The following is a 27003-nucleotide window of genomic DNA, read 5'->3' as shown; positions in this document are numbered from 1 at the left end:
TAAATGAAACCTGCCCTCAAAATGTCTTGAGGGAGATAACGGCCAAAATATTTCAAATGGTGACACATACTTTAAGAAAACACTTTGAAGAAATAAGCTCTAATCACAGCTGGAAAAATAAAAAGGACGTGTCTTAAAGCTCAATTTCAACGCATTATGAGACACATGCAAATTCAACCACAAAGAGGTATCAGCTCACACCACTCAGAATAACCATCAGCAAAAACTACAAAGAATAAATGCTGAAGGTGCTGGGAAGAAATACATACCCTCCACTTTAAGTGGGACGTAACCTGGAAAGAGCCACTAAGGAGAACAAAATAGAGGTGCCTTGAAAAGGTAAACATTGAGCTACCATATGATCCAGCAGACCTATTCCTGGACCTATAAACTAAGAAGACAGAATTGGAAGGACACAGGCACGGAAATCTGCATTACATAGTATTACAATAGCCAAGATATGGAAGTAACCAAAAAGTCCAACGACAGATGGGTGGACAAAGAAAGCTGCTACCCGTACAGATGGAATATGAGCTAGTGAAAAAATGAAACAATGCCATTTGCAGCACCATAGATGAGTCTAGAAGTAATCACGCAACTTGGAGTAAGTGAGAAAACGAAAGACACATATCCTATCATATCACATATAGGTGTTACCTAAAAAATGATACAAACAAAGATATTTCCACAGAGAAACACTATCATAGATTCATTAAAAAAACTTATGGTTCACCATATGGAATGGTGTGAGGATTGGATACATTACCATATTGAGGTTAACAGAGAGATACATACACATATGAAATATATAATCACCAAAGACCTACGCAATACCAAGAGAAGACTACTCAACATTGTGTCATAACCTACATGGGAAAAGGATCCGAAGAAGAACAGATATATGTATATGTGTGAAAGAACCACATCTTGCACACCTAGAACAAACAAAACATTGTAATCAAGTTTGCTGTGGTAAAAAATAAAAATTAAGTTAAACATACCAACAAGAAGTAATGAGACATAAATTAAAGGGCTTTTTCCTCGCACATTCCATTCTAATTTACAACCTAGAACACCACTTCCAGTAAGGCTCTGTTGCCCTAGTAACCAGATTTGGTAAAGGAGAAATGCTGCCGCCTTGTGGCCGATTCCCGCAAGAGCAGCTTTTAACCCACAGCTAATGGTCACTTACCATTCACAAGGACTCAGGGCTGTAAAGGACACCTGCCCTCAAAATTGTGCTGAGATAGGGAATGGATAAAAAAAATTCAAAACAGGCAAAATTTTCAAGAAGATAGTATGAAGAGGTAAGTTTTACTCACTCTCTTTTTAAAGAAAGGAAAATGGATAAAAGCTCAACCTCAGGAATTATTAGACTCATGCAATCTAATCTACAAAAAGTTTTCAACTCGCACCAGTCGACTGACCATTGGCAAAAAGTCTACAAACAATAATGCTGAAGAGGTTTTAGAGAACTGTGTACCCTCTAGCTGCTGGTGAGATGTAAAAGGGTTAAACGCTAATAATGAGAACAGAAAGGAGCTGCGTTTAAAAGGAAAAATTGAGGTACCATTCAATCCAGCAGGCGCACCAATGGGCCTCTCACCTGAGAAGACCAGAATGAAGAAGACCCGGGCTGCCAAAGCTGCACTGCAGCCTTATTCACAATAGACAGGACAGTGAAGCAACCAAAATGTCCATCAACAGATGAAAAGATAAAGAAGAAGTGGTCCATGTACACAATGAATACTAGCCATGGAAAACAATGAAACACTGCTCTTTGAGGCACCATAGATGATCTTGGAGATAATCACAGAACATGAGGTAAGTCGGAAAGCAAAAGTCCTATATCCTATGATATCACTTAGAGGCGTTATCTAATAACTGACACAAAGGAACATATTTCCACAGAGAAAGTCAATCACAGACTTATTAAAAAAAATACTATGCTTATCTAAAAGGAAAGGTGGGGGGAATGGATAAATGAAGATTAGCATTACCATATGTATACAAACACATATTATACACATATATCAAAAAGACCGACCATACAGCAAGGAAGGTTTACGCAACACTCTGTAATAATTTACACGGGAAGAGGATCTCTACATAAATAGGTATATAGAATATGTAGATGAACCAGAGTGCGTATACCTTGGACAAGCAACATTCTAACCATTACCCCAATTGAAAAAATTAAAACCACGAACTAGGAGTAATGAGACATGAACTTATGGGGGGTTTTCCTGGCCCATTCCATTCAAATTTACAACCTAGGCAAACGACTTCCAGAACGGCTCTGCTGCCCTAGTACCCAGATTTGGGAATGGAGAAATGCTGCATCCTTGTGGCCGTTTCCCACAACAGCAGCTTTAAACCCACTGCAAAAGGTCACTAAATATTCACCAATTGCAGTGCTGTAAATGACACCTGCCCTCCAAAAAATACTGAGGTCGAAAATCGACCAAAAAATTCTAGAGTGCAACCTTCCAAAAAGGAAATTTGAAGAGGTATATTATACTCACACTTTTTTTCTTTTTTCTTTTAACAGAAAAGAAAAAGGCGTGGAAAAATGATGAATTGTAGGAATTTTTACAGACACGTAAACCCAAATTACAAAAACCTATCAGCTCACACCAGTCAGAATGGCCATCAACAAAAATGCTGCAAACAATAAATGCTGACGTGATTGTGGAGAAATGCGTACCCTCGATTCTAAGGGGGACGTGGTAAGAGCCACTAATGAAAGCACAATTGAGGTGCCTTGAAAAGGTAAACGTTGAGCTACCATACCAGTCAATCAATCATACCCACTGCTGGGTCTATCACCTGAGAAAATGAAAATCAAAAATCACAGGCTGGCAATCCTGCACTCCAGCAATATTTACCATAGGCAACACTTGGAAGCAACGAAAATGTCCATCAACAGAGGAATGCACCAAGAAGAAGTGGTCCATGTACACAATGGAATATTAGCCATGGAAAACATTGAAGCACTGCTCTTTGAGGCACCATAGATGAGCCTGGAGATAATCACAGAACATGAAGTAGGTCGGAAAGCAAAAGGCCTACAGCCTATATTATCACTTATGGCATTATCTAATAACTGACACAGATGAACAGATTTCCAAAGAGAAAGACACTCACAGGCTTAGAAAACAAACTATGCTCATCTAAAAGGAAAGGAGGGGGGGAAATTGAGAAATGAAGATTAGTGTTACTATACATATACAAATACATATTATATACATGTATCAAAAAGACCGAACATATAGCAAGGGAGGTCGACGGAACACTGGTATATTTTACATGGGAAGAGGATCTGTACGTTAATAGACATACATGATGTACAAATGAACCAGATTGTGTACACCTAGGACAAACAATATTCTAAACTTTACCCAGATTAAAAAAATTTTAAAAACCAAGAAGAAGTAATGAGACATAAACTTATGGGGATTTCTCCTGGCAAATTCCATTCTAATTTACAACCTAGGACAATGACTTCCAGAAAGGCTCTGCTGCCCTAGTACCCAGATTGGGGCATGGAGAAATGCTACCTCCTTGTGGCCGTTTCCCACAACAGCAGCTTTGAACCCACTGCAAAAGGTCACTAAATTTTCACCAACTTGCAGTTCTGTAAATGACACCAGCCCTCCAGAAAATGTCTGGGGTCAAAAATCGACCAAAAATTTCAAAAGAGGGCAACCTTTGAAGAAGACAATTTCAAGAGCTCTATTGTACTCACGATTTTTTCCTTTAAGAGAAAAGAAAAAGGCGTAGGAATATGATGAATTTTAAAAATTTTAATGACATGCATACCCATATTACAAAAACCTATCAGCTCACAGCAGTCAGAATGGCCATTAGGAAAAATGCTGCAAAAAATAAATGGTGAAGGGAGTGTGGAGAAATGCGTACCCTCGGTTGTAAGCGGGGGCATGTAAAGAGCCACTAATGAAAACACAATGTAGGTGCTTTGAAAAGGGAAACATTGAGCTACCAGTCAATCAATCACAACCGCTGCTTGGCCTATCACCTGAGAAAATGAGAATCAAAAAGTCACAGGCTGGCAAACCTGTACGCCAGCAAGATTTACCACAGCCAGCACTTGGAAGCCATGAAAATGTCCATCAACAGAGGAATGCACCAAGAAGAAGTGGTCCACGTACACAATGGACTATTACTCTAATAATAAATATAAATTAAATTTAAAAACAAACAAAAGCAAGGAGACATCAACATTTGTGGGTTTACCCGGGCACATTGCACTCTAATTTATAACCGAAGAACACCCCTGGCCGGTAGGTCTGTTTCCCTAGTACCAGCATGGGGAACGTAGAAAGGCTGCCGCTCTCTGGCCGTTACCTGCAAAAGCAGGTTTAAAGCCTGAGCGAACGGTCACTTCATGTGAACAAGTACTGCAGGGCTGTAAATGAAACCTGCCCTCAAAATGTCTTGAGGGAGATAACGGCCAAAATATTTCAAATGGTGACACATACTTTAAGAAAACACTTTGAAGAAATAAGCTCTAATCACAGCTGGAAAAATAAAAAGGACGTGTCTTAAAGCTCAATTTCAACGCATTATGAGACACATGCAAATTCAACCACAAAGAGGTATCAGCTCACACCACTCAGAATAACCATCAGCAAAAACTACAAAGAATAAATGCTGAAGGTGCTGGGAAGAAATACATACCCTCCACTTTAAGTGGGACGTAACCTGGAAAGAGCCACTAAGGAGAACAAAATAGAGGTGCCTTGAAAAGGTAAACATTGAGCTACCATATGATCCAGCAGACCTATTCCTGGACCTATAAACTAAGAAGACAGAATTGGAAGGACACAGGCACGCAAATCTGCATTACATAGTATTACAATAGCCAAGATATGGAAGTAACCAAAAAGTCCAACGACAGATGGGTGGACAAAGAAAGCTGCTACCCGTAGAGATGGAATATGAGCTAGTGAAAAAATGAAACAATGCCATTTGCAGCACCATAGATGAGTCTAGAAGTAATCACGCAACTTGGAGTAAGTGAGAAAACGAAAGACACATATCCTATCATATCACATATAGGTGTTACCTAAAAAATGATACAAACAAAGATATTTCCACAGAGAAACACTATCATAGATTCATTAAAAAAACTTATGGTTCACCATATGGAATGGTGTGAGGATTGGATACATTACCATATTGAGGTTAACAGAGAGATACATACACATATGAAATATATAATCACCAAAGACCTACGCAATACCAAGAGAAGACTACTCAACATTGTGTCATAACCTACATGGGAAAAGGATCCGAAGAAGAACAGATATATGTATATGTGTGAAAGAACCACATCTTGCACACCTAGAACAAACAAAACATTGTAATCAAGTTTGCTGTGGTAAAAAATAAAAATTAAGTTAAAAATACCAACAAGAAGTAATGAGACATAAATTAAAGGGCTTTTTCCTCGCACATTCCATTCTAATTTACAACCTAGAACACCACTTCCAGTAAGGCTCTGTTGCCCTAGTAACCAGATTTGGTAAAGGAGAAATGCTGCCGCCTTGTGGCCGATTCCCGCAAGAGCAGCTTTTAACCCACAGCTAATGGTCACTTACCATTCACAAGGACTCAGGGCTGTAAAGGACACCTGCCCTCAAAATTGTGCTGAGATAGGGAATGGATAAAAAAAATTCAAAACAGGCAAAATTTTCAAGAAGATAGTATGAAGAGGTAAGTTTTACTCACTCTCTTTTTAAAGAAAGGAAAATGGATAAAAGCTCAACCTCAGGAATTATTAGACTCATGCAATCTAATCTACAAAAAGTTTTCAACTCGCACCAGTCGACTGACCATTGGCAAAAAGTCTACAAACAATAATGCTGAAGAGGTTTTAGAGAACTGTGTACCCTCTAGCTGCTGGTGAGATGTAAAAGGGTTAAACGCTAATAATGAGAACAGAAAGGAGCTGCGTTTAAAAGGAAAAATTGAGGTACCATTCAATCCAGCAGGCGCACCAATGGGCCTCTCACCTGAGAAGACCAGAATGAAGAAGACCCGGGCTGCCAAAGCTGCACTGCAGCCTTATTCACAATAGACAGGACAGTGAAGCAACCAAAATGTCCATCAACAGATGAAAAGATAAAGAAGAAGTGGTCCATGTACACAATGAATACTAGCCATGGAAAACAATGAAACACTGCTCTTTGAGGCACCATAGATGATCTTGGAGATAATCACAGAACATGAGGTAAGTCGGAAAGCAAAAGTCCTATATCCTATGATATCACTTAGAGGCGTTATCTAATAACTGACACAAAGGAACATATTTCCACAGAGAAAGTCAATCACAGACTTATTAAAAAAAATACTATGCTTATCTAAAAGGAAAGGTGGGGGGAATGGATAAATGAAGATTAGCATTACCATATGTATACAAACACATATTATACACATATATCAAAAAGACCGACCATACAGCAAGGAAGGTTTACGCAACACTCTGTAATAATTTACACGGGAAGAGGATCTCTACATAAATAGGTATATAGAATATGTAGATGAACCAGAGTGCGTATACCTTGGACAAGCAACATTCTAACCATTACCCCAATTGAAAAAATTAAAACCACGAACTAGGAGTAATGAGACATGAACTTATGGGGGGTTTTCCTGGCCCATTCCATTCAAATTTACAACCTAGGCAAACGACTTCCAGAACGGCTCTGCTGCCCTAGTACCCAGATTTGGGAATGGAGAAATGCTGCATCCTTGTGGCCGTTTCCCACAACAGCAGCTTTAAACCCACTGCAAAAGGTCACTAAATATTCACCAATTGCAGTGCTGTAAATGACACCTGCCCTCCAAAAAATACTGAGGTCGAAAATCGACCAAAAAATTCTAGAGTGCAACCTTCCAAAAAGGAAATTTGAAGAGGTATATTATACTCACACTTTTTTTCTTTTTTCTTTTAACAGAAAAGAAAAAGGCGTGGAAAAATGATGAATTGTAGGAATTTTTACAGACACGTAAACCCAAATTACAAAAACCTATCAGCTCACACCAGTCAGAATGGCCATCAACAAAAATGCTGCAAACAATAAATGCTGACGTGATTGTGGAGAAATGCGTACCCTCGATTCTAAGGGGGACGTGGTAAGAGCCACTAATGAAAGCACAATTGAGGTGCCTTGAAAAGGTAAACGTTGAGCTACCATACCAGTCAATCAATCATACCCACTGCTGGGTCTATCACCTGAGAAAATGAAAATCAAAAATCACAGGCTGGCAATCCTGCACTCCAGCAATATTTACCATAGGCAACACTTGGAAGCAACGAAAATGTCCATCAACAGAGGAATGCACCAAGAAGAAGTGGTCCATGTACACAATGGAATATTAGCCATGGAAAACATTGAAGCACTGCTCTTTGAGGCACCATAGATGAGCCTGGAGATAATCACAGAACATGAAGTAGGTCGGAAAGCAAAAGGCCTACAGCCTATATTATCACTTATGGCATTATCTAATAACTGACACAGATGAACAGATTTCCAAAGAGAAAGACACTCACAGGCTTAGAAAACAAACTATGCTCATCTAAAAGGAAAGGAGGGGGGGAAATTGAGAAATGAAGATTAGTGTTACTATACATATACAAATACATATTATATACATGTATCAAAAAGACCGAACATATAGCAAGGGAGGTCGACGGAACACTGGTATATTTTACATGGGAAGAGGATCTGTACGTTAATAGACATACATGATGTACAAATGAACCAGATTGTGTACACCTAGGACAAACAATATTCTAAACTTTACCCAGATTAAAAAAATTTTAAAAACCAAGAAGAAGTAATGAGACATAAACTTATGGGGATTTCTCCTGGAAAATTCCATTCTAATTTACAACCTAGGACAATGACTTCCAGAAAGGCTCTGCTGCCCTAGTACCCAGATTGGGGCATGGAGAAATGCTACCTCCTTGTGGCCGTTTCCCACAACAGCAGCTTTGAACCCACTGCAAAAGGTCACTAAATTTTCACCAACTTGCAGTTCTGTAAATGACACCAGCCCTCCAGAAAATGTCTGGGGTCAAAAATCGACCAAAAAATTCAAAAGAGGGCAACCTTCGAAGAAGACAATTTCAAGAGCTCTATTGTACTCACGGTTTTTTCTTTTAAGAGAAAAGAAAAAGGCGTAGGAATATGATGAATTTTAAAAATTTTAATGACATGCATACCCATATTACAAAAACCTATCAGCTCACAGCAGTCAGAATGGCCATTAGGAAAAATGCTGCAAAAATTAAATGGTGAAGGGTGTGTGGAGAAATGCGTACCCTCGGTTGTAAGGGGGGGCATGTAAAGAGCCACTAATGAAAACACAATGTAGGTGCTTTGAAAAGGGAAACATTGAGCTACCAGTCAATCAATCACAACCGCTGCTTGGCCTATCACCTGAGAAAATGAGAATCAAAAAGTCACAGGCTGGCAAACCTGTACGCCAGCAAGATTTACCACAGCCAGCACTTGGAAGCCATGAAAATGTCCATCAACAGAGGAATGCACCAAGAAGAAGTGGTCCACGTACACAATGGACTATTACTCTAATAATAAATATAAATTAAATTTAAAAACAAACAAAAGCAAGGAGACATCAACATTTGTGGGTTTACCCGGGCACATTGCACTCTAATTTATAACCGAAGAACACCCCTGGCCGGTAGGTCTGTTTCCCTAGTACCAGCATGGGGAACGTAGAAAGGCTGCCGCTCTCTGGCCGTTACCTGCAAAAGCAGGTTTAAAGCCTGAGCGAACGGTCACTTCATGTGAACAAGTACTGCAGGGCTGTAAATGAAACCTGCCCTCAAAATGTCTTGAGGGAGATAACGGCCAAAATATTTCAAATGGTGACACATACTTTAAGAAAACACTTTGAAGAAATAAGCTCTAATCACAGCTGGAAAAATAAAAAGGACGTGTCTTAAAGCTCAATTTCAACGCATTATGAGACACATGCAAATTCAACCACAAAGAGGTATCAGCTCACACCACTCAGAATAACCATCAGCAAAAACTACAAAGAATAAATGCTGAAGGTGCTGGGAAGAAATACATACCCTCCACTTTAAGTGGGACGTAACCTGGAAAGAGCCACTAAGGAGAACAAAATAGAGGTGCCTTGAAAAGGTAAACATTGAGCTACCATATGATCCAGCAGACCTATTCCTGGACCTATAAACTAAGAAGACAGAATTGGAAGGACACAGGCACGCAAATCTGCATTACATAGTATTACAATAGCCAAGATATGGAAGTAACCAAAAAGTCCAACGACAGATGGGTGGACAAAGAAAGCTGCTACCCGTAGAGATGGAATATGAGCTAGTGAAAAAATGAAACAATGCCATTTGCAGCACCATAGATGAGTCTAGAAGTAATCACGCAACTTGGAGTAAGTGAGAAAACGAAAGACACATATCCTATCATATCACATATAGGTGTTACCTAAAAAATGATACAAACAAAGATATTTCCACAGAGAAACACTATCATAGATTCATTAAAAAAACTTATGGTTCACCATATGGAATGGTGTGAGGATTGGATACATTACCATATTGAGGTTAACAGAGAGATACATACACATATGAAATATATAATCACCAAAGACCTACGCAATACCAAGAGAAGACTACTCAACATTGTGTCATAACCTACATGGGAAAAGGATCCGAAGAAGAACAGATATATGTATATGTGTGAAAGAACCACATCTTGCACACCTAGAACAAACAAAACATTGTAATCAAGTTTGCTGTGGTAAAAAATAAAAATTAAGTTAAAAATACCAACAAGAAGTAATGAGACATAAATTAAAGGGCTTTTTCCTCGCACATTCCATTCTAATTTACAACCTAGAACACCACTTCCAGTAAGGCTCTGTTGCCCTAGTAACCAGATTTGGTAAAGGAGAAATGCTGCCGCCTTGTGGCCGATTCCCGCAAGAGCAGCTTTTAACCCACAGCTAATGGTCACTTACCATTCACAAGGACTCAGGGCTGTAAAGGACACCTGCCCTCAAAATTGTGCTGAGATAGGGAATGGATAAAAAAAATTCAAAACAGGCAAAATTTTCAAGAAGATAGTATGAAGAGGTAAGTTTTACTCACTCTCTTTTTAAAGAAAGGAAAATGGATAAAAGCTCAACCTCAGGAATTATTAGACTCATGCAATCTAATCTACAAAAAGTTTTCAACTCGCACCAGTCGACTGACCATTGGCAAAAAGTCTACAAACAATAATGCTGAAGAGGTTTTAGAGAACTGTGTACCCTCTAGCTGCTGGTGAGATGTAAAAGGGTTAAACGCTAATAATGAGAACAGAAAGGAGCTGCGTTTAAAAGGAAAAATTGAGGTACCATTCAATCCAGCAGGCGCACCAATGGGCCTCTCACCTGAGAAGACCAGAATGAAGAAGACCCGGGCTGCCAAAGCTGCACTGCAGCCTTATTCACAATAGACAGGACAGTGAAGCAACCAAAATGTCCATCAACAGATGAAAAGATAAAGAAGAAGTGGTCCATGTACACAATGAATACTAGCCATGGAAAACAATGAAACACTGCTCTTTGAGGCACCATAGATGATCTTGGAGATAATCACAGAACATGAGGTAAGTCGGAAAGCAAAAGTCCTATATCCTATGATATCACTTAGAGGCGTTATCTAATAACTGACACAAAGGAACATATTTCCACAGAGAAAGTCAATCACAGACTTATTAAAAAAAATACTATGCTTATCTAAAAGGAAAGGTGGGGGGAATGGATAAATGAAGATTAGCATTACCATATGTATACAAACACATATTATACACATATATCAAAAAGACCGACCATACAGCAAGGAAGGTTTACGCAACACTCTGTAATAATTTACACGGGAAGAGGATCTCTACATAAATAGGTATATAGAATATGTAGATGAACCAGAGTGCGTATACCTTGGACAAGCAACATTCTAACCATTACCCCAATTGAAAAAATTAAAACCACGAACTAGGAGTAATGAGACATGAACTTATGGGGGGTTTTCCTGGCCCATTCCATTCAAATTTACAACCTAGGCAAACGACTTCCAGAACGGCTCTGCTGCCCTAGTACCCAGATTTGGGAATGGAGAAATGCTGCATCCTTGTGGCCGTTTCCCACAACAGCAGCTTTAAACCCACTGCAAAAGGTCACTAAATATTCACCAATTGCAGTGCTGTAAATGACACCTGCCCTCCAAAAAATACTGAGGTCGAAAATCGACCAAAAAATTCTAGAGTGCAACCTTCCAAAAAGGAAATTTGAAGAGGTATATTATACTCACACTTTTTTTCTTTTTTCTTTTAACAGAAAAGAAAAAGGCGTGGAAAAATGATGAATTGTAGGAATTTTTACAGACACGTAAACCCAAATTACAAAAACCTATCAGCTCACACCAGTCAGAATGGCCATCAACAAAAATGCTGCAAACAATAAATGCTGACGTGATTGTGGAGAAATGCGTACCCTCGATTCTAAGGGGGACGTGGTAAGAGCCACTAATGAAAGCACAATTGAGGTGCCTTGAAAAGGTAAACGTTGAGCTACCATACCAGTCAATCAATCATACCCACTGCTGGGTCTATCACCTGAGAAAATGAAAATCAAAAATCACAGGCTGGCAATCCTGCACTCCAGCAATATTTACCATAGGCAACACTTGGAAGCAACGAAAATGTCCATCAACAGAGGAATGCACCAAGAAGAAGTGGTCCATGTACACAATGGAATATTAGCCATGGAAAACATTGAAGCACTGCTCTTTGAGGCACCATAGATGAGCCTGGAGATAATCACAGAACATGAAGTAGGTCGGAAAGCAAAAGGCCTACAGCCTATATTATCACTTATGGCATTATCTAATAACTGACACAGATGAACAGATTTCCAAAGAGAAAGACACTCACAGGCTTAGAAAACAAACTATGCTCATCTAAAAGGAAAGGAGGGGGGGAAATTGAGAAATGAAGATTAGTGTTACTATACATATACAAATACATATTATATACATGTATCAAAAAGACCGAACATATAGCAAGGGAGGTCGACGGAACACTGGTATATTTTACATGGGAAGAGGATCTGTACGTTAATAGACATACATGATGTACAAATGAACCAGATTGTGTACACCTAGGACAAACAATATTCTAAACTTTACCCAGATTAAAAAAATTTTAAAAACCAAGAAGAAGTAATGAGACATAAACTTATGGGGATTTCTCCTGGAAAATTCCATTCTAATTTACAACCTAGGACAATGACTTCCAGAAAGGCTCTGCTGCCCTAGTACCCAGATTGGGGCATGGAGAAATGCTACCTCCTTGTGGCCGTTTCCCACAACAGCAGCTTTGAACCCACTGCAAAAGGTCACTAAATTTTCACCAACTTGCAGTTCTGTAAATGACACCAGCCCTCCAGAAAATGTCTGGGGTCAAAAATCGACCAAAAAATTCAAAAGAGGGCAACCTTCGAAGAAGACAATTTCAAGAGCTCTATTGTACTCACGGTTTTTTCTTTTAAGAGAAAAGAAAAAGGCGTAGGAATATGATGAATTTTAAAAATTTTAATGACATGCATACCCATATTACAAAAACCTATCAGCTCACAGCAGTCAGAATGGCCATTAGGAAAAATGCTGCAAAAATTAAATGGTGAAGGGTGTGTGGAGAAATGCGTACCCTCGGTTGTAAGGGGGGGCATGTAAAGAGCCACTAATGAAAACACAATGTAGGTGCTTTGAAAAGGGAAACATTGAGCTACCAGTCAATCAATCACAACCGCTGCTTGGCCTATCACCTGAGAAAATGAGAATCAAAAAGTCACAGGCTGGCAAACCTGTACGCCAGCAAGATTTACCACAGCCAGCACTTGGAAGCCATGAAAATGTCCATCAACAGAGGAATGCACCAAGAAGAAGTGGTCCACGTACACAATGGACTATTACTCTAATAATAAATATAAATTAAATTTAAAAACAAACAAAAGCAAGGAGACATCAACATTTGTGGGTTTACCCGGGCACATTGCACTCTAATTTATAACCGAAGAACACCCCTGGCCGGTAGGTCTGTTTCCCTAGTACCAGCATGGGGAACGTAGAAAGGCTGCCGCTCTCTGGCCGTTACCTGCAAAAGCAGGTTTAAAGCCTGAGCGAACGGTCACTTCATGTGAACAAGTACTGCAGGGCTGTAAATGAAACCTGCCCTCAAAATGTCTTGAGGGAGATAACGGCCAAAATATTTCAAATGGTGACACATACTTTAAGAAAACACTTTGAAGAAATAAGCTCTAATCACAGCTGGAAAAATAAAAAGGACGTGTCTTAAAGCTCAATTTCAACGCATTATGAGACACATGCAAATTCAACCACAAAGAGGTATCAGCTCACACCACTCAGAATAACCATCAGCAAAAACTACAAAGAATAAATGCTGAAGGTGCTGGGAAGAAATACATACCCTCCACTTTAAGTGGGACGTAACCTGGAAAGAGCCACTAAGGAGAACAAAATAGAGGTGCCTTGAAAAGGTAAACATTGAGCTACCATATGATCCAGCAGACCTATTCCTGGACCTATAAACTAAGAAGACAGAATTGGAAGGACACAGGCACGCAAATCTGCATTACATAGTATTACAATAGCCAAGATATGGAAGTAACCAAAAAGTCCAACGACAGATGGGTGGACAAAGAAAGCTGCTACCCGTACAGATGGAATATGAGCTAGTGAAAAAATGAAACAATGCCATTTGCAGCACCATAGATGAGTCTAGAAGTAATCACGCAACTTGGAGTAAGTGAGAAAACGAAAGACACATATCCTATCATATCACATATAGGTGTTACCTAAAAAATGATACAAACAAAGATATTTCCACAGAGAAACACTATCATAGATTCATTAAAAAAACTTATGGTTCACCATATGGAATGGTGTGAGGATTGGATACATTACCATATTGAGGTTAACAGAGAGATACATACACATATGAAATATATAATCACCAAAGACCTACGCAATACCAAGAGAAGACTACTCAACATTGTGTCATAACCTACATGGGAAAAGGATCCGAAGAAGAACAGATATATGTATATGTGTGAAAGAACCACATCTTGCACACCTAGAACAAACAAAACATTGTAATCAAGTTTGCTGTGGTAAAAAATAAAAATTAAGTTAAAAATACCAACAAGAAGTAATGAGACATAAATTAAAGGGCTTTTTCCTCGCACATTCCATTCTAATTTACAACCTAGAACACCACTTCCAGTAAGGCTCTGTTGCCCTAGTAACCAGATTTGGTAAAGGAGAAATGCTGCCGCCTTGTGGCCGATTCCCGCAAGAGCAGCTTTTAACCCACAGCTAATGGTCACTTACCATTCACAAGGACTCAGGGCTGTAAAGGACACCTGCCCTCAAAATTGTGCTGAGATAGGGAATGGATAAAAAAAATTCAAAACAGGCAAAATTTTCAAGAAGATAGTATGAAGAGGTAAGTTTTACTCACTCTCTTTTTAAAGAAAGGAAAATGGATAAAAGCTCAACCTCAGGAATTATTAGACTCATGCAATCTAATCTACAAAAAGTTTTCAACTCGCACCAGTCGACTGACCATTGGCAAAAAGTCTACAAACAATAATGCTGAAGAGGTTTTAGAGAACTGTGTACCCTCTAGCTGCTGGTGAGATGTAAAAGGGTTAAACGCTAATAATGAGAACAGAAAGGAGCTGCGTTTAAAAGGAAAAATTGAGGTACCATTCAATCCAGCAGGCGCACCAATGGGCCTCTCACCTGAGAAGACCAGAATGAAGAAGACCCGGGCTGCCAAAGCTGCACTGCAGCCTTATTCACAATAGACAGGACAGTGAAGCAACCAAAATGTCCATCAACAGATGAAAAGATAAAGAAGAAGTGGTCCATGTACACAATGAATACTAGCCATGGAAAACAATGAAACACTGCTCTTTGAGGCACCATAGATGATCTTGGAGATAATCACAGAACATGAGGTAAGTCGGAAAGCAAAAGTCCTATATCCTATGATATCACTTAGAGGCGTTATCTAATAACTGACACAAAGGAACATATTTCCACAGAGAAAGTCAATCACAGACTTATTAAAAAAAATACTATGCTTATCTAAAAGGAAAGGTGGGGGGAATGGATAAATGAAGATTAGCATTACCATATGTATACAAACACATATTATACACATATATCAAAAAGACCGACCATACAGCAAGGAAGGTTTACGCAACACTCTGTAATAATTTACACGGGAAGAGGATCTCTACATAAATAGGTATATAGAATATGTAGATGAACCAGAGTGCGTATACCTTGGACAAGCAACATTCTAACCATTACCCCAATTGAAAAAATTAAAACCACGAACTAGGAGTAATGAGACATGAACTTATGGGGGGTTTTCCTGGCCCATTCCATTCAAATTTACAACCTAGGCAAACGACTTCCAGAACGGCTCTGCTGCCCTAGTACCCAGATTTGGGAATGGAGAAATGCTGCATCCTTGTGGCCGTTTCCCACAACAGCAGCTTTAAACCCACTGCAAAAGGTCACTAAATATTCACCAATTGCAGTGCTGTAAATGACACCTGCCCTCCAAAAAATACTGAGGTCGAAAATCGACCAAAAAATTCTAGAGTGCAACCTTCCAAAAAGGAAATTTGAAGAGGTATATTATACTCACACTTTTTTTCTTTTTTCTTTTAACAGAAAAGAAAAAGGCGTGGAAAAATGATGAATTGTAGGAATTTTTACAGACACGTAAACCCAAATTACAAAAACCTATCAGCTCACACCAGTCAGAATGGCCATCAACAAAAATGCTGCAAACAATAAATGCTGACGTGATTGTGGAGAAATGCGTACCCTCGATTCTAAGGGGGACGTGGTAAGAGCCACTAATGAAAGCACAATTGAGGTGCCTTGAAAAGGTAAACGTTGAGCTACCATACCAGTCAATCAATCATACCCACTGCTGGGTCTATCACCTGAGAAAATGAAAATCAAAAATCACAGGCTGGCAATCCTGCACTCCAGCAATATTTACCATAGGCAACACTTGGAAGCAACGAAAATGTCCATCAACAGAGGAATGCACCAAGAAGAAGTGGTCCATGTACACAATGGAATATTAGCCATGGAAAACATTGAAGCACTGCTCTTTGAGGCACCATAGATGAGCCTGGAGATAATCACAGAACATGAAGTAGGTCGGAAAGCAAAAGGCCTACAGCCTATATTATCACTTATGGCATTATCTAATAACTGACACAGATGAACAGATTTCCAAAGAGAAAGACACTCACAGGCTTAGAAAACAAACTATGCTCATCTAAAAGGAAAGGAGGGGGGGAAATTGAGAAATGAAGATTAGTGTTACTATACATATACAAATACATATTATATACATGTATCAAAAAGACCGAACATATAGCAAGGGAGGTCGACGGAACACTGGTATATTTTACATGGGAAGAGGATCTGTACGTTAATAGACATACATGATGTACAAATGAACCAGATTGTGTACACCTAGGACAAACAATATTCTAAACTTTACCCAGATTAAAAAAATTTTAAAAACCAAGAAGAAGTAATGAGACATAAACTTATGGGGATTTCTCCTGGCAAATTCCATTCTAATTTACAACCTAGGACAATGACTTCCAGAAAGGCTCTGCTGCCCTAGTACCCAGATTGGGGCATGGAGAAATGCTACCTCCTTGTGGCCGTTTCCCACAACAGCAGCTTTGAACCCACTGCAAAAGGTCACTAAATTTTCACCAACTTGCAGTTCTGTAAATGACACCAGCCCTCCAGAAAATGTCTGGGGTCAAAAATCGACCAAAAATTTCAAAAGAGGGCAACCTTTGAAGAAGACAATTTCAAGAGCTCTATTGTACTCACGATTTTTTCCTTTAAGAGAAAAGAAAAAGGCGTAGGAATATGATGAATTTTAAAAATTTTAATGACATGCATACCCATATTACAAAAACCTATCAGCTCACAGCAGTCAGAATGGCCATTAGGAAAAATGCTGCAAAAAATAAATGGTGAAGGGAGTGTGGAGAAATGCGTACCCTCGGTTGTAAGCGGGGGCATGTAAAGAGCCACTAATGAAAACACAATGTAGGTGCTTTGAAAAGGGAAACATTGAGCTACCAGTCAATCAATCACAACCGCTGCTTGGCCTATCACCTGAGAAAATGAGAATCAAAAAGTCACAGGCTGGCAAACCTGTACGCCAGCAAGATTTACCACAGCCAGCACTTGGAAGCCATGAAAATGTCCATCAACAGAGGAATGCACCAAGAAGAAGTGGTCCACGTACACAATGGACTATTACTCTAATAATAAATATAAATTAAATTTAAAAACAAACAAAAGCAAGGAGACATCAACATTTGTGGGTTTACCCGGGCACATTGCACTCTAATTTATAACCGAAGAACACCCCTGGCCGGTAGGTCTGTTTCCCTAGTACCAGCATGGGGAACGTAGAAAGGCTGCCGCTCTCTGGCTGTTACCTGCAAAAGCAGGTTTAAAGCCTGAGCGAACGGTCACTTCATGTGAACAAGTACTGCAGGGCTGTAAATGAAACCTGCCCTCAAAATGTCTTGAGGGAGATAACGGCCAAAATATTTCAAATGGTGACACATACTTTAAGAAAACACTTTGAAGAAATAAGCTCTAATCACAGCTGGAAAAATAAAAAGGACGTGTCTTAAAGCTCAATTTCAACGCATTATGAGACACATGCAAATTCAACCACAAAGAGGTATCAGCTCACACCACTCAGAATAACCATCAGCAAAAACTACAAAGAATAAATGCTGAAGGTGCTGGGAAGAAATACATACCCTCCACTTTAAGTGGGACGTAACCTGGAAAGAGCCACTAAGGAGAACAAAATAGAGGTGCCTTGAAAAGGTAAACATTGAGCTACCATATGATCCAGCAGACCTATTCCTGGACCTATAAACTAAGAAGACAGAATTGGAAGGACACAGGCACGCAAATCTGCATTACATAGTATTACAATAGCCAAGATATGGAAGTAACCAAAAAGTCCAACGACAGATGGGTGGACAAAGAAAGCTGCTACCCGTAGAGATGGAATATGAGCTAGTGAAAAAATGAAACAATGCCATTTGCAGCACCATAGATGAGTCTAGAAGTAATCACGCAACTTGGAGTAAGTGAGAAAACGAAAGACACATATCCTATCATATCACATATAGGTGTTACCTAAAAAATGATACAAACAAAGATATTTCCACAGAGAAACACTATCATAGATTCATTAAAAAAACTTATGGTTCACCATATGGAATGGTGTGAGGATTGGATACATTACCATATTGAGGTTAACAGAGAGATACATACACATATGAAATATATAATCACCAAAGACCTACGCAATACCAAGAGAAGACTACTCAACATTGTGTCATAACCTACATGGGAAAAGGATCCGAAGAAGAACAGATATATGTATATGTGTGAAAGAACCACATCTTGCACACCTAGAACAAACAAAACATTGTAATCAAGTTTGCTGTGGTAAAAAATAAAAATTAAGTTAAAAATACCAACAAGAAGTAATGAGACATAAATTAAAGGGCTTTTTCCTCGCACATTCCATTCTAATTTACAACCTAGAACACCACTTCCAGTAAGGCTCTGTTGCCCTAGTAACCAGATTTGGTAAAGGAGAAATGCTGCCGCCTTGTGGCCGATTCCCGCAAGAGCAGCTTTTAACCCACAGCTAATGGTCACTTACCATTCACAAGGACTCAGGGCTGTAAAGGACACCTGCCCTCAAAATTGTGCTGAGATAGGGAATGGATAAAAAAAATTCAAAACAGGCAAAATTTTCAAGAAGATAGTATGAAGAGGTAAGTTTTACTCACTCTCTTTTTAAAGAAAGGAAAATGGATAAAAGCTCAACCTCAGGAATTATTAGACTCATGCAATCTAATCTACAAAAAGTTTTCAACTCGCACCAGTCGACTGACCATTGGCAAAAAGTCTACAAACAATAATGCTGAAGAGGTTTTAGAGAACTGTGTACCCTCTAGCTGCTGGTGAGATGTAAAAGGGTTAAACGCTAATAATGAGAACAGAAAGGAGCTGCGTTTAAAAGGAAAAATTGAGGTACCATTCAATCCAGCAGGCGCACCAATGGGCCTCTCACCTGAGAAGACCAGAATGAAGAAGACCCGGGCTGCCAAAGCTGCACTGCAGCCTTATTCACAATAGACAGGACAGTGAAGCAACCAAAATGTCCATCAACAGATGAAAAGATAAAGAAGAAGTGGTCCATGTACACAATGAATACTAGCCATGGAAAACAATGAAACACTGCTCTTTGAGGCACCATAGATGATCTTGGAGATAATCACAGAACATGAGGTAAGTCGGAAAGCAAAAGTCCTATATCCTATGATATCACTTAGAGGCGTTATCTAATAACTGACACAAAGGAACATATTTCCACAGAGAAAGTCAATCACAGACTTATTAAAAAAAATACTATGCTTATCTAAAAGGAAAGGTGGGGGGAATGGATAAATGAAGATTAGCATTACCATATGTATACAAACACATATTATACACATATATCAAAAAGACCGACCATACAGCAAGGAAGGTTTACGCAACACTCTGTAATAATTTACACGGGAAGAGGATCTCTACATAAATAGGTATATAGAATATGTAGATGAACCAGAGTGCGTATACCTTGGACAAGCAACATTCTAAGCATTACCCCAATTGAAAAAATTAAAACCACGAACTAGGAGTAATGAGACATGAACTTATGGGGGGTTTTCCTGGCCCATTCCATTCAAATTTACAACCTAGGCAAACGACTTCCAGAACGGCTCTGCTGCCCTAGTACCCAGATTTGGGAATGGAGAAATGCTGCATCCTTGTGGCCGTTTCCCACAACAGCAGCTTTAAACCCACTGCAAAAGGTCACTAAATATTCACCAATTGCAGTGCTGTAAATGACACCTGCCCTCCAAAAAATACTGAGGTCGAAAATCGACCAAAAAATTCTAGAGTGCAACCTTCCAAAAAGGAAATTTGAAGAGGTATATTATACTCACACTTTTTTTCTTTTTTCTTTTAACAGAAAAGAAAAAGGCGTGGAAAAATGATGAATTGTAGGAATTTTTACAGACACGTAAACCCAAATTACAAAAACCTATCAGCTCACACCAGTCAGAATGGCCATCAACAAAAATGCTGCAAACAATAAATGCTGACGTGATTGTGGAGAAATGCGTACCCTCGATTCTAAGGGGGACGTGGTAAGAGCCACTAATGAAAGCACAATTGAGGTGCCTTGAAAAGGTAAACGTTGAGCTACCATACCAGTCAATCAATCATACCCACTGCTGGGTCTATCACCTGAGAAAATGAAAATCAAAAATCACAGGCTGGCAATCCTGCACTCCAGCAATATTTACCATAGGCAACACTTGGAAGCAACGAAAATGTCCATCAACAGAGGAATGCACCAAGAAGAAGTGGTCCATGTACACAATGGAATATTAGCCATGGAAAACATTGAAGCACTGCTCTTTGAGGCACCATAGATGAGCCTGGAGATAATCACAGAACATGAAGTAGGTCGGAAAGCAAAAGGCCTACAGCCTATATTATCACTTATGGCATTATCTAATAACTGACACAGATGAACAGATTTCCAAAGAGAAAGACACTCACAGGCTTAGAAAACAAACTATGCTCATCTAAAAGGAAAGGAGGGGGGGAAATTGAGAAATGAAGATTAGTGTTACTATACATATACAAATACATATTATATACATGTATCAAAAAGACCGAACATATAGCAAGGGAGGTCGACGGAACACTGGTATATTTTACATGGGAAGAGGATCTGTACGTTAATAGACATACATGATGTACAAATGAACCAGATTGTGTACACCTAGGACAAACAATATTCTAAACTTTACCCAGATTAAAAAAATTTTAAAAACCAAGAAGAAGTAATGAGACATAAACTTATGGGGATTTCTCCTGGCAAATTCCATTCTAATTTACAACCTAGGACAATGACTTCCAGAAAGGCTCTGCTGCCCTAGTACCCAGATTGGGGCATGGAGAAATGCTACCTCCTTGTGGCCGTTTCCCACAACAGCAGCTTTGAACCCACTGCAAAAGGTCACTAAATTTTCACCAACTTGCAGTTCTGTAAATGACACCAGCCCTCCAGAAAATGTCTGGGGTCAAAAATCGACCAAAAATTTCAAAAGAGGGCAACCTTTGAAGAAGACAATTTCAAGAGCTCTATTGTACTCACGATTTTTTCCTTTAAGAGAAAAGAAAAAGGCGTAGGAATATGATGAATTTTAAAAATTTTAATGACATGCATACCCATATTACAAAAACCTATCAGCTCACAGCAGTCAGAATGGCCATTAGGAAAAATGCTGCAAAAAATAAATGGTGAAGGGAGTGTGGAGAAATGCGTACCCTCGGTTGTAAGCGGGGGCATGTAAAGAGCCACTAATGAAAACACAATGTAGGTGCTTTGAAAAGGGAAACATTGAGCTACCAGTCAATCAATCACAACCGCTGCTTGGCCTATCACCTGAGAAAATGAGAATCAAAAAGTCACAGGCTGGCAAACCTGTACGCCAGCAAGATTTACCACAGCCAGCACTTGGAAGCCATGAAAATGTCCATCAACAGAGGAATGCACCAAGAAGAAGTGGTCCACGTACACAATGGACTATTACTCTAATAATAAATATAAATTAAATTTAAAAACAAACAAAAGCAAGGAGACATCAACATTTGTGGGTTTACCCGGGCACATTGCACTCTAATTTATAACCGAAGAACACCCCTGGCCGGTAGGTCTGTTTCCCTAGTACCAGCATGGGGAACGTAGAAAGGCTGCCGCTCTCTGGCCGTTACCTGCAAAAGCAGGTTTAAAGCCTGAGCGAACGGTCACTTCATGTGAACAAGTACTGCAGGGCTGTAAATGAAACCTGCCCTCAAAATGTCTTGAGGGAGATAACGGCCAAAATATTTCAAATGGTGACACATACTTTAAGAAAACACTTTGAAGAAATAAGCTCTAATCACAGCTGGAAAAATAAAAAGGACGTGTCTTAAAGCTCAATTTCAACGCATTATGAGACACATGCAAATTCAACCACAAAGAGGTATCAGCTCACACCACTCAGAATAACCATCAGCAAAAACTACAAAGAATAAATGCTGAAGGTGCTGGGAAGAAATACATACCCTCCACTTTAAGTGGGACGTAACCTGGAAAGAGCCACTAAGGAGAACAAAATAGAGGTGCCTTGAAAAGGTAAACATTGAGCTACCATATGATCCAGCAGACCTATTCCTGGACCTATAAACTAAGAAGACAGAATTGGAAGGACACAGGCACGGAAATCTGCATTACATAGTATTACAATAGCCAAGATATGGAAGTAACCAAAAAGTCCAACGACAGATGGGTGGACAAAGAAAGCTGCTACCCGTACAGATGGAATATGAGCTAGTGAAAAAATGAAACAATGCCATTTGCAGCACCATAGATGAGTCTAGAAGTAATCACGCAACTTGGAGTAAGTGAGAAAACGAAAGACACATATCCTATCATATCACATATAGGTGTTACCTAAAAAATGATACAAACAAAGATATTTCCACAGAGAAACACTATCATAGATTCATTAAAAAAACTTATGGTTCACCATATGGAATGGTGTGAGGATTGGATACATTACCATATTGAGGTTAACAGAGAGATACATACACATATGAAATATATAATCACCAAAGACCTACGCAATACCAAGAGAAGACTACTCAACATTGTGTCATAACCTACATGGGAAAAGGATCCGAAGAAGAACAGATATATGTATATGTGTGAAAGAACCACATCTTGCACACCTAGAACAAACAAAACATTGTAATCAAGTTTGCTGTGGTAAAAAATAAAAATTAAGTTAAACATACCAACAAGAAGTAATGAGACATAAATTAAAGGGCTTTTTCCTCGCACATTCCATTCTAATTTACAACCTAGAACACCACTTCCAGTAAGGCTCTGTTGCCCTAGTAACCAGATTTGGTAAAGGAGAAATGCTGCCGCCTTGTGGCCGATTCCCGCAAGAGCAGCTTTTAACCCACAGCTAATGGTCACTTACCATTCACAAGGACTCAGGGCTGTAAAGGACACCTGCCCTCAAAATTGTGCTGAGATAGGGAATGGATAAAAAAAATTCAAAACAGGCAAAATTTTCAAGAAGATAGTATGAAGAGGTAAGTTTTACTCACTCTCTTTTTAAAGAAAGGAAAATGGATAAAAGCTCAACCTCAGGAATTATTAGACTCATGCAATCTAATCTACAAAAAGTTTTCAACTCGCACCAGTCGACTGACCATTGGCAAAAAGTCTACAAACAATAATGCTGAAGAGGTTTTAGAGAACTGTGTACCCTCTAGCTGCTGGTGAGATGTAAAAGGGTTAAACGCTAATAATGAGAACAGAAAGGAGCTGCGTTTAAAAGGAAAAATTGAGGTACCATTCAATCCAGCAGGCGCACCAATGGGCCTCTCACCTGAGAAGACCAGAATGAAGAAGACCCGGGCTGCCAAAGCTGCACTGCAGCCTTATTCACAATAGACAGGACAGTGAAGCAACCAAAATGTCCATCAACAGATGAAAAGATAAAGAAGAAGTGGTCCATGTACACAATGAATACTAGCCATGGAAAACAATGAAACACTGCTCTTTGAGGCACCATAGATGATCTTGGAGATAATCACAGAACATGAGGTAAGTCGGAAAGCAAAAGTCCTATATCCTATGATATCACTTAGAGGCGTTATCTAATAACTGACACAAAGGAACATATTTCCACAGAGAAAGTCAATCACAGACTTATTAAAAAAAATACTATGCTTATCTAAAAGGAAAGGTGGGGGGAATGGATAAATGAAGATTAGCATTACCATATGTATACAAACACATATTATACACATATATCAAAAAGACCGACCATACAGCAAGGAAGGTTTACGCAACACTCTGTAATAATTTACACGGGAAGAGGATCTCTACATAAATAGGTATATAGAATATGTAGATGAACCAGAGTGCGTATACCTTGGACAAGCAACATTCTAACCATTACCCCAATTGAAAAAATTAAAACCACGAACTAGGAGTAATGAGACATGAACTTATGGGGGGTTTTCCTGGCCCATTCCATTCAAATTTACAACCTAGGCAAACGACTTCCAGAACGGCTCTGCTGCCCTAGTACCCAGATTTGGGAATGGAGAAATGCTGCATCCTTGTGGCCGTTTCCCACAACAGCAGCTTTAAACCCACTGCAAAAGGTCACTAAATATTCACCAATTGCAGTGCTGTAAATGACACCTGCCCTCCAAAAAATACTGAGGTCGAAAATCGACCAAAAAATTCTAGAGTGCAACCTTCCAAAAAGGAAATTTGAAGAGGTATATTATACTCACACTTTTTTTCTTTTTTCTTTTAACAGAAAAGAAAAAGGCGTGGAAAAATGATGAATTGTAGGAATTTTTACAGACACGTAAACCCAAATTACAAAAACCTATCAGCTCACACCAGTCAGAATGGCCATCAACAAAAATGCTGCAAACAATAAATGCTGACGTGATTGTGGAGAAATGCGTACCCTCGATTCTAAGGGGGACGTGGTAAGAGCCACTAATGAAAGCACAATTGAGGTGCCTTGAAAAGGTAAACGTTGAGCTACCATACCAGTCAATCAATCATACCCACTGCTGGGTCTATCACCTGAGAAAATGAAAATCAAAAATCACAGGCTGGCAATCCTGCACTCCAGCAATATTTACCATAGGCAACACTTGGAAGCAACGAAAATGTCCATCAACAGAGGAATGCACCAAGAAGAAGTGGTCCATGTACACAATGGAATATTAGCCATGGAAAACATTGAAGCACTGCTCTTTGAGGCACCATAGATGAGCCTGGAGATAATCACAGAACATGAAGTAGGTCGGAAAGCAAAAGGCCTACAGCCTATATTATCACTTATGGCATTATCTAATAACTGACACAGATGAACAGATTTCCAAAGAGAAAGACACTCACAGGCTTAGAAAACAAACTATGCTCATCTAAAAGGAAAGGAGGGGGGGAAATTGAGAAATGAAGATTAGTGTTACTATACATATACAAATACATATTATATACATGTATCAAAAAGACCGAACATATAGCAAGGGAGGTCGACGGAACACTGGTATATTTTACATGGGAAGAGGATCTGTACGTTAATAGACATACATGATGTACAAATGAACCAGATTGTGTACACCTAGGACAAACAATATTCTAAACTTTACCCAGATTAAAAAAATTTTAAAAACCAAGAAGAAGTAATGAGACATAAACTTATGGGGATTTCTCCTGGCAAATTCCATTCTAATTTACAACCTAGGACAATGACTTCCAGAAAGGCTCTGCTGCCCTAGTACCCAGATTGGGGCATGGAGAAATGCTACCTCCTTGTGGCCGTTTCCCACAACAGCAGCTTTGAACCCACTGCATAAGGTCACTAAATTTTCACCAACTTGCAGTTCTGTAAATGACACCAGCCCTCCAGAAAATGTCTGGGGTCAAAAATCGACCAAAAATTTCAAAAGAGGGCAACCTTTGAAGAAGACAATTTCAAGAGCTCTATTGTACTCACGATTTTTTCCTTTAAGAGAAAAGAAAAAGGCGTAGGAATATGATGAATTTTAAAAATTTTAATGACATGCATACCCATATTACAAAAACCTATCAGCTCACAGCAGTCAGAATGGCCATTAGGAAAAATGCTGCAAAAAATAAATGGTGAAGGGAGTGTGGAGAAATGCGTACCCTCGGTTGTAAGCGGGGGCATGTAAAGAGCCACTAATGAAAACACAATGTAGGTGCTTTGAAAAGGGAAACATTGAGCTACCAGTCAATCAATCACAACCGCTGCTTGGCCTATCACCTGAGAAAATGAGAATCAAAAAGTCACAGGCTGGCAAACCTGTACGCCAGCAAGATTTACCACAGCCAGCACTTGGAAGCCATGAAAATGTCCATCAACAGAGGAATGCACCAAGAAGAAGTGGTCCACGTACACAATGGACTATTACTCTAATAATAAATATAAATTAAATTTAAAAACAAACAAAAGCAAGGAGACATCAACATTTGTGGGTTTACCCGGGCACATTGCACTCTAATTTATAACCGAAGAACACCCCTGGCCGGTAGGTCTGTTTCCCTAGTACCAGCATGGGGAACGTAGAAAGGCTGCCGCTCTCTGGCCGTTACCTGCAAAAGCAGGTTTAAAGCCTGAGCGAACAGTCACTTCATGTGAACAAGTACTGCAGGGCTGTAAATGAAACCTGCCCTCAAAATGTCTTGAGGGAGATAACGGCCAAAATATTTCAAATGGTGACACATACTTTAAGAAAACACTTTGAAGAAATAAGCTCTAATCACAGCTGGAAAAATAAAAAGGACGTGTCTTAAAGCTCAATTTCAACGCATTATGAGACACATGCAAATTCAACCACAAAGAGGTATCAGCTCACACCACTCAGAATAACCATCAGCAAAAACTACAAAGAATAAATGCTGAAGGTGCTGGGAAGAAATACATACCCTCCACTTTAAGTGGGACGTAACCTGGAAAGAGCCACTAAGGAGAACAAAATAGAGGTGCCTTGAAAAGGTAAACATTGAGCTACCATATGATCCAGCAGACCTATTCCTGGACCTATAAACTAAGAAGACAGAATTGGAA

Source organism: Eschrichtius robustus, chromosome 8 (genome assembly GCF_028021215.1).
Source record: "Eschrichtius robustus isolate mEscRob2 chromosome 8, mEscRob2.pri, whole genome shotgun sequence".
NCBI classification, from domain to species: Eukaryota; Metazoa; Chordata; class Mammalia; order Artiodactyla; family Eschrichtiidae; genus Eschrichtius; species Eschrichtius robustus.
The sequence above is the reverse complement of the archived record's forward strand: the minus strand, read 5'-3'. Positions refer to the sequence as shown.